Source organism: Lemur catta, chromosome 11, assembly GCF_020740605.2.
Source record: "Lemur catta isolate mLemCat1 chromosome 11, mLemCat1.pri, whole genome shotgun sequence".
Taxonomy (NCBI): Eukaryota; Metazoa; Chordata; class Mammalia; order Primates; family Lemuridae; genus Lemur; species Lemur catta.
Window position 1 is genome coordinate 35,155,636 of NC_059138.1, and position 7,976 is coordinate 35,163,611.

General features: G+C 32.4%; 1 pseudogene; it reads right to left on the bottom strand.

Annotated features, from left to right (window-relative positions):
- Window positions 1-4,020: 4,020 nt before the first annotated feature.
- Window positions 4,021-4,727, bottom strand: LOC123647249 (annotated as a pseudogene).
- Between the last annotated feature and the right edge of the window lie 3,249 nt (window positions 4,728-7,976).

Sequence of the window (7,976 nt, forward strand, 5' to 3'; positions counted from 1 at the left end):
ACCTTAGTGAAAACTTAGAGAGCAAGAAATCTTGAATTATCTGTTATAAGCATTTATTTAATTTATATTTACCTAATTTATTTATTTGAGCAGTTTATTTAGATCTTAGGTATCATTTTAAATTATTTTCTTGTTAACCATTTTTATAGCCTATGACTATCAGATAGTCACCTAAGTAAAAACCTTAAAGGTAAATACCTAGGTATTTTTGCTTATAACTCAGAAGATTCAGATAATTTTATTAAACCAACAATATTAAATTAGTCTTATCAAAAATTACATAAACACAGATCACTTTCTTTTTGGCTAGTTTATAGTTTTATAATCTTTGTATCAGACCATGACACCTTAAAAACATAAAAATGACTAGTAAACCCAGGCAAAAATGTTTCCTGACAATTTGAAGACATTTTTTATTTTTATTTTACCAATAGTACTTTTTATTTTTTAATAACCTAGCTTATTTACCAAAAATTTACTAAATTTACTTGAACAGCACTTAGATTTATTTACTTAATTTATGAGCACACCTTTATAAGTCGATTTGGTACCATGTACACACAACATATAACATAATACAAGTATATAATGCAAATATATTTGAACATGTAGACATACAAACATACAAAGATCTTAATAGTTTTTAATTCCAAATTTTAGTCATGAGATAATAATATAAACTCTCCAGTTTGCAAAAGATGGTTGGATCCAAATTGTTTCTGACAAAGCTGGAACTTTGTTCACATGGCCAAACTTCAGTTGTCCCAGTAGGTAATGTAATGAAAACTATTGACCAAAGTTTTGGGTAAAGTAGATTCCATGGCAGTTTGATTTTTAAAAAGTCTCTTTTACCTTTTTTTTCCCCTGTAGTTTCAAATGAATTTTCCATGTTCACATTGTAGCTAGAACTGCCTACTCTAAGTAACTTTGAATTAGTGATGCTATAGACAGTGAATTTTATTTCAACTCCAGTAACTTAACAACTGAAGTTTCAAAGGAGGCAGAAAAGAAAATAGACAGCCAAAGATCTTAGCGGACTGTAGGTTTTAATTCTACAGGGACAGATGTAGAAGGGAAAAAAATTTGAGACTGGCTGCTAAAACAGTCACCTGATTGCTCTATCTGTGTCTCCAGGTTTACTTATCTCTGCTTGCATACTGGGCCCATGTACTCAATTGTTGTCACTAGGCCTTCTCTCTCTGTCTGTCTCTTCTGTCTGTCTGTCTGTCTCTGTCTCTCTCCTCTCTTCTCTTAGCAGGGCCAATGGCTGTCAGTGGCCCCAGATATCACACAAATTTGACTACCTTAGGCCAGAGAAGCAATCTATTCTGGTATTTCATTGATAAGTCACAAGAAGGACTCAGACTAGCTTGAGTTACATACCCTGATTGAAATAATTACTGAAGATGGTGAGGTTCTTTTCTCGGCCCATCCTGAGTCATATGCCTGCATCTGCAGCCAGGGGCCTGGAGATAGGCCTACCAAATTGATGTCATAGCATATTCACAATAAGAAAGAAATCTAATTAATACACAAAAAGCCAAGAAGAACAAGGAAACACATGTGTGCATGTACACACACACACACACACACACACACACAGATATGCCTATTCATCACTCATTCTGATGTTAATGTAAAGATCCTCAAAGGGTGGTAAGCTGGGGGAAGAAGCTTGGGAGAAAGGAAATACATTTTCTGAGACCCCAATGTCTGCCTGTAATATTACCTCCAAAGGGGATTTAAAATCTAAAACAAAACAAAAACTGGACTAAACTTAGGTGATAATTGTAAAATAATATTTATATATGCACATAAGTAATATATATATTTTATATATCATATATACTGTACCTAGTATAGAAAATATAAAACTATATGTATTTTACACGAGTTTTGACATATACTTACATACATGTAAGTATACATATATGTGTGTATACATATACATATAATATGTACTATGTTTAAACTTTCTATGCCATCAGAAATGTTCTCCTTTTGACTATGCAGATAAAACTTAGACTAGAAATTTGAGACATAAAGATTTTGACTCTCTTTTAACTACACATCTTGAGAGTTGTGGGGGAAGGGAGGATAAAGACCCTTGAAAGTAGGTTCACGTCTAGAAAGGAAGTTGAAGCTGTAGAAAGATTTATAAGCCCTAGATAAATAATGGGTTGGATTTCAAGATACCCTAATTGCCTAGTGAAAACAAACCGGAATAAAATTAATGTCTGTGGAAAATAAATAATGTGACTTCTTCAAAAGGACAGCAATACATCCTAGATTTTGCAAATTAGACAAGGTTCTGCCATCTGGGGTTGAGGGGAAAAAATGCTGTTGCCAAATTGATCCTACAATGACTCTAATGATTTATTCCTTCATTATGCACAGAAAGCCAGATAATAATATCATGAAAAGGGCTTATATAAGCCAAAGAAGCCCCTAGTACTATAGAATCTGTGTTGCTCTTTTTACTATTTCATTGTTCTTCTGGCATGTCATTGATATACAAAAAAGTATGAAGAAGAATATAACAATCACTTGAGTACTCACCCAGGTAAAGAAATCATTAAACTACTATTGATGCTCCCCATTATACCCCATTAAATATTTATTTCCAGGTACCCTAATTACCTAGAGAAAATGAACAATTTATTTATATTTTTTACCCATTTATATAAATGATATAATTAATGTTTCTTCTTCAACAACTTAGGTTGTAATTCAACTTCTAGCTCTGATTAACTTATTTATTCTGCTATATGGTGTTCCATTGTTAAAATATTTGAGGATTTAGTTTCTATTATGTTTATTAATATTGAAGGTGACTGAAAATTTTGCTTGATATTAATTGAACCATGCAAGTTTTATTTTGATTATTACGTACTAAATATATGTTTTTCCATACTTTTAACCTCTCTACCCCATTGTGTTTTAGATATATATCTGTAAAAACATATGCATGGGACATTTTATTTTTAACAAATATGCTCTGAAAACTACTGCCATTTAAGAGATGATTTTATTTAATTTTATTATTTGCACTATATATTTGTATTAATTTCATAATACATATTTGTTATTTTTATTTACCCTAAATTTTTGTATCTTTCCCTTTTCCCCATTTAGTATATTGCTTTAGATTGACAGAGTTTTTTATTTTTGTTCTTTTCTATTTCTGATTTGGGAATAATACATAGTGTTTCTAATCTTCTAATGATTTAACCTGATTACCACTTACCCTATTATATGTTATTTGAAATAATTTCTACATTTCTCTTCAAATTAGATAATATTTACTATTAAACCGTCCAATGTTTATATTTATCCATACATATTTCAGGTTATTTGTTTATCACTTCTTGTTCCAACTCAGTTCATTTTGCGTTTAATTTCCTCCTTCTTTAGGTATATTCTGCGGAAAGTCCTTCAGTCAGATTAACAACAAATCTCTGAATTTTGGTTATGTGAAAATATCTTTATTTCTATGTCTTCTTTGAATAATAATTTATCTTGGTAGAAAATTATGGATTTTCAGTTATTTTTCTCAACTTTTAGAATATTTTTGTTTTGTGGAAATTCTGTCCCCAATCTGATATTCTTTGTCATGAGCTTCTCTTTTTCTTTCTGAATTCTTTCCCCTTTTCCCTCCCTCCTTCCCTTCCTTCTTTTCTTCCTTCCTTCCCTCCTTCCTCCCTTCCTCCTTTCTGTTCCTCCCTTTCTCCCATCCTTTCTTCCCTCTATCCTTTCTCTTTTTGTTGTTGTGCAATACAATTTATCTGGTTATAGTATTTGGATATATTAATAGGTATTAATTCAACACCATTAAGATCTCACTTGAGACAGAACAACCCCAAAAGAAAATTTCAAAATGTGCAAGATCAATAAGCAAAAAACTTTCTGATCTAAAATATATAAAATATTCATCACTTCTGGAAACATTGTAAGATAATCAGGCAACCACATGCCCACAGGCAGGTGTCTAGTATTGATAGTGCTATTCTTAGGAACATATTATCTTAGATCCTGCACAATTATTTTTATGTTTTTTACCAACACGTGTTTACACATACCAAACAGCCTGAGGTTCTTAGGGCATGGATGAAAGCTCTTCTTTTTACAGGAAGAAAGCTGAAGCATGCCAGCATTAGTAAGCCTGAAGATGCCAGTGTGTTTACACTTCGATGAACAGACAATGGCAATAACCTCTGGCAACATGAGCTGATAGGAACAGTGAATGTGAAGATTAATGCTGGATAAGAAGGCAGTTTGGTAGGATGTGTATGGATCCATCCCAGAGTGAGGAGATGATATTGATCCTGAATGTCGAATAATTCTTTTGCATTCTCCATGTCCCAACAGTTTGGTCCTGCAGGCTTCTTTGGCACAGTTACATGGGTAATAGTAAATTGATTATGCATGAGTTTTCCAGACTGTTTCCCAGGTTTCTATACCTTTCAGTGTATTAGATTCTGCCAGCAGCAGAAATTGGTGGCAGAGATCTCTTGATAAAACTACACATTGCAGTCCTTCAATTATTAAATTCTGAACAGCACTTGGAGAAGCAGCTAACTTCAAGGCTCTGTTTACAGAAGGAGAGTGGCTAGTATAATTGTTTGCATCATTTTTATTAGGTTAATCTTCAAATCATTCATTAAGGAATTGTTCTGGTATGTGGGAAAGCAGGACAAAGCATTTCCACCAATCTGATCTGACAGCATCAGGCTCTGGTTTCTTTGCTCTGGTTTCTTTTAAGATCTTTGCTTTGTCTTCATGGTTCTAAGGAATCAGTACAATATGATGTAGGTTTATTTGTTAGAATTAAACATGGGATTTTCTGTGCTTGTGAAAAAAAGAATTCATTTATTTTATTTTCTAAATTTCTTGGCATCTAGTCTTGCTCTCTTTAATTTATGATGACAATCTTCCTGACATTTTTCCTCATGTATCTTTATAATTTTGGATCACTTACTAAAAATTGGTGGAGCTTTATATATCAGAATCTTATAATGCATTAATTGAAAATAAGTTTCTCAAGATAAGATTTAATTTTTTTTTCTTTCGGGTAACACAGGAAAGTTGCTAATGGATCCAGTTTTGATTTTTGCTTATCAGCTTGCAGTTTTCATAATATAAGTAGTATAAATTTAGACCTCAATCTTGTGTAAACAGCAGGCCTGTGGTTGTGATTTCAGTAAACAATTTTTTTTTCCAAGCCAGAGCTCAGTTTGAGACACATACACAAAAAAATACTTGTTATCTCATCTTTGTTTATCAATGGGATTTTTTCATTCTAATCTAGTCTCTCACTTTAAGCATTGTTTTAGGTCCAACTCTCCAGTTCATGCTGCCCAAGGACTTTACTGCTCTCTCTGGGCTAGTAATTAATAGCTAATAATTAATTGTCAATATGAAAGGCCCATTATAACCAAGGTTGGCAAATTCATTCAGTATAGCTCAAAGCACTTTGATATTAAGCATTTTTTCAATCCCTGGAAATTTCCCTCTTTCAATACAAGATTAACCATGCATTCAATTTTTGCCCTATTTTATCTAGATTCCTAGTTTTTGTTTGTTTATTTATTTATTTTAAAAAGAGTTTATTCTGGATATCTAAGATACCACTGTCAAAAACATAACTGTTTTCTTTCCTCTGACTCATGGTTATGATTTTTTCACTAAAATTCTATTCACTAAAATGTTTCAGTTTGATTTTTTGAATTACAGAGACATGATAATGTTCTTAAAGTGAAGTTTCGTATTTAAAAATGTTTAAAGCCCTGTTGCTTCATGAAACTAATTGAAAAATAAAAATCAAAATACAATATCAAAAGGTCTAACTTTTGTATCATTGGATTCCTAGCAGAGGAAAAAGAAAAAGAAATTTGATGATATAAGGGATGAATCTATCCAAATTTGATATTATCTCACAGGTCCCTGAGGTTCATGTTGTTCAATATATTTTTCTCTCCCCTCTAAAGATGGATAATTTCTATTAATCTGTCTTCAATTTCTTTGAATCTTTCCTTTGTCATTTTCATTCTGCCTTTGTGTTTATCTAGTGCTTTTTTTTTAGATTTCAGATTTTTAAATTTTTTTTACTAACACTTTCATTTAGTTCCTGTTATAATACCTATTTGTTGAGAAATACTCATTTTTCATTAATTTAAGGTAATTTAACTTTATCTCATAGATGATGTTTATAATGGCTGCTTTAAAGTCTTTGATGACTCCAATATTTACATCATCTTCAGGTTTTTATTTGTTGATTAACTTTTCTCTTGAGAAAAGCTCAGATTTTCCTGGTCCCCTATATGTTGAATAATTTTGGAGGATACCATAGCCATTTTGTATACTATCTTGTGAAACTCTGAGTCTTGTTAAAATCTTCCGGCAGAAGTACATTTTGTTTTGTTTTATCAGTAAATTGACCTGGAGTTCTTGGTTTTCTTTTCCCAGTTTTTCTAGTCAAAAAGATATGTTTTCTCTTAGGGTTTAGATCTGATACTACTGCCACATTGAAGCTTTGGGGCTGCCCTGGAGACAGGGGCAGAAGGGGAGAACAACAACAACAACAAAAAATCCCATAATGATACTACTCTACCCTGGTGACAGCTTGCAGGGGCTCCTAATCCTCATTCTCTGGCCAGGTTATCTCAGAGTTTTTCTTCCTGCACCTGCTATGTAATTCTACACTGGTGATATCTTCAGAAATAAGATGGAAGGCAAAAAAGAAAAAAAAAAAAAAAGAAAAGAAAAAACACAACACACAATCTGGTTGCAGATTATTCTTCAATTTTGGTTTCCTTCACCAATGTGTATGTTATTTTTAACTTTTCAGAGTCCTTAAGAAGTGACTTTTGTATTTTATTCAGAGTTTTAATTGTAAATAGTGGACAAGATAAGCTATAATGGATTTATTTCATCTTTTTTTCTTTTTTGGCACCAGAAGTTTCTAAGCTGGCAGTGTAAATTCTTGTTCCAAAAAATATAAACTAATTACCAAAATATTTTGATCTCCCAAGCCTTAAGAATGCATAATGCATTTGAGGTTAACTTTCAGTGATCACTACTGATGTGGGCTAGGTATACATCTTGTTTAAAACCAATTGACTTCTATTCGATACACACTTATGTTGGCTTGAATTTACAATCTAATTCGAGTCCAGAATTTCTGTAATACTAATGTTTTCCAAGTGGTCATCAGAAAATTCTGTTTTTTTCCCCCCTTAAAGAAAAATGTTTCCTATTGCTGGAAAAGTGCCCTCTACAGTAACTTGTGAAAACAATGGAACTGATTTTAAACTGCAAACCTCCTTTTAAACACTGATGATAAGGATTCTTTCCTAACTGTAATTTCTTTAAAATATGGGGAAATATTCTGAGAAGTCAAAACTAGCATTTTTGTGTTTTTCTTTTCTCTCCTTTAATTTCATTAAACTTGTACTGAACACATTAATTCCAAGTCACTGTCACACCTACAGTTCAATACACTTCCTTGTAGCTTGATGAAGAGGCTATAAAGCTTTCACCTGCTCTTTTTATTTTCAGCAACTTAATGAAAAGTTAGTGGTATCTGCTATAGCTTTGCTTCTTTGATTTTTTTTAAATGTTCACCAAGGAGATTGTCTTTTTTACTTCTTTCTAAAAGATTTATAAATGAACACAGAATAGAAGGAAATAATTAGAGATGGCTAGAATACTAAACGCATGGATAGGATTCAGAGGGTGGAAATCCCTATTCATCATTTGGGCAGCTTTACTCCAGAGACCCCCTCAAGAATCTATTGAGTTAGAAGTGACAAAAATAATCAGTTAGTCTGCTCTTTCCTTTGTTGCCCCAAGTGATATGGTACCCAGTGAATTAAGCACTCAAATCAATCACCTACCTGCTTGACACAAAAGCCATTATTATTCTACTCTGAATATTTTGGATATGAAACAGGACAAATTGTGATTTTCAGTTCATT